Source organism: Elephantulus edwardii, unplaced genomic scaffold, assembly GCF_000299155.1.
Source record: "Elephantulus edwardii isolate Elephantulus edwardi_28Jun2011 unplaced genomic scaffold, EleEdw1.0 scaffold00047, whole genome shotgun sequence".
Lineage (NCBI taxonomy): Eukaryota > Metazoa > Chordata > Mammalia > Macroscelidea > Macroscelididae > Elephantulus > Elephantulus edwardii.
The window spans coordinates 13124666-13126928 of NW_006399797.1; the positions used below are offsets into that span (position 1 = coordinate 13124666).

A 2263-nucleotide genomic window follows, 5' to 3' on the forward strand; every position below is an offset into this window, starting at 1 on the left:
AAGACGGCGGCGGTGGAGGAAACAGCGTAAGGAGCTGGAGCAGTAGCAAGCTGCACAGACACGGGCCACCAGAGAGATTGACGTGGCACACAGCGACCAACAGTGCAGGATGTGGACAGTAGGAATTTGATTCAGAACTCTTATTAAAATAATTAGTTTGGGAGCCTCAAGAGCAGTGAGCCATGGGCCCTGGCAGAAGCTGCGAGCTACGTCGCTGTGGGACCCACCCGCCAGGAGTAAGCAGGTCAGCAGTAATTGACTAAGTTTTCTTAAGCCCCACCAACCAGCCAGGAGCAATTGGGTTGGTGAGAATTTGACTGAGTTTTCTTTGGCCCACGGATCCATCAGGAGTGGGCAGGTTGGTGGGAATTGTTTCCCCCCCTCCACTGAAAAGAATTTATATCTTCTGGTGTAAGTGAACAAGGTCACCACATTAAACTTCTTGTCTAGAACAATGTAAATAACAATGTGTTCACATCTTAAATTTGGTTGGTCACAAAAGTTAAAATTCTTTTTTATGCAACAGAAAAAAAAATAAATAGGAATTAAATACTTTAATCCAGCATATGGTATTGACAGATCAGTAGTGTCAACTTCACATATGAAGGACATCATAGTTTTTGTTTAAAAAAAAATCCTCAGTGCACTTAGGCTGAAAATAATTGGACTATTAATTGTCTCCTTCTGGCTTAAAAGAACAAAATAACTATTAAGATGCTATCATAACTCATTTTCAGATAGGATAAAATGACCATTTGTTTCATGGCACAAGTTATATATATCATACTTCTCTCAAACGAAACCTTATGTTGATAAGATTTCATGTTTATATGCTACATCAAACACTGACTACACTGTCATTTTCTCACAGTTTGGTTTGTGTTTTTTTCTTTTTTAAGAAAAATATTTACATTTGTCCTTAGTAAAAATGTCACACTATCACTTGCTATTTGTTTATTTTTAAAAAAGAAAAGAAAGGATGCACATTCATACTGTGAAGTATTAGGAAAGCACTCTTGCAAATAAACTATATAAAGATAAAATACATTTCAAAAGTATGAGGGCTGTTTTTCATTTTATACAATATTCTATAAAGTGCAGAGAAATCTTAAATAAAGGGAAAATCACTCCCTAAAGCAAGTTTAATTTATAGCAGCTTTTGCATAGCAATACTTAGAGAAAGTTAGATACTTCTGTTTCCTCAGGAAGAGAAGGACAGAAGAAGATCTGCCAATTCTGGTTTCTTTTTGGCCATATATCTGTGTTCTTCAGCAATGGATGCTGATGCCAAATCTTCATTAACTGTATTCCTTGAACAGTGAAGAGATCTCTCTGAGTCTTCAGGAGGGTTATCATTACAAGAGTCTGTATCTGAGTAGGTTCTTTGGCATCTCTGGGTGAGGTGGTGAAGTGCAGATACTGGTTATTTTATGGAGTGGCCACTCCTCTCTGAACTACAAGTTCCACGATGGCTGACAGAATGCTTCATCATTTGAACAGGAGAAGGTGACACAGGAGAAATTAAATGATCCAGATGGGACAATTGGAACATCTCAGGTTTAAACTTGGCATTTGCTATCTTCACACATTCCTCCAGCATTGTGATAAGTGTATTACATGTGGTACTTAGTAGAGTAGAGGCTTTATTCATGTTCTCTACACTGGAAGATGAGTGAGTCTCATTGTGGTGAACAAATTCCTGGATGGATGAACCTGCTTTATGAGGCGATCACAGGAGACGCGAAGTTCAGACATTTTTTGTTTTCAGAGATTCACTGGTTTCACTTATTTCTTTGTCTTTTTAAGTCTTAGTATGAGTCAAACAGGCTTTAGAGCTCCCCAGAGCAACCCACCACCTTTGTCTTTCAGCTGCATTCACTGCTTTCATGTAGAAATGCTACTCTCCTGGAATGATTAATTCCATTTGTGTATTATCTGCTGAGTGGACTTTGATTGCACAAACTGCCATCTTTATACCTCTTTTACTTCCTCTGCAAATATCATCCTGTGAGATAATTGGTCCACTTGTATAGAACCCCCTCCATCCTTCAGAGTCCCACACCACGCAGCCTCCTGGCCCAGTGCTGGCTGCGATGATGGGGAAAGTGCCGAGTGGGGGACAGCCCCTCCTGGTTTGCCCTGGAAATCCCCTAAGTGCATCCCAATAGCATTGAGTATCCCTCAGCCTGCCTGCACCACCGAGACATGGTGGCTTTCAGAGGCTAAGGCCTGCAGGCATTGCACAGAACTCCAGGGGCGGGGG

At 40.7% G+C, this 2263-nt stretch overlaps 1 pseudogene; it reads right to left on the reverse strand.

Annotated features, from left to right (window-relative positions):
* Nucleotides 1-1201: 1201 nt before the first annotated feature.
* On the reverse strand, nucleotides 1202-2005 carry LOC102870113 (annotated as a pseudogene).
* Between the last annotated feature and the right edge of the window lie 258 nt (nucleotides 2006-2263).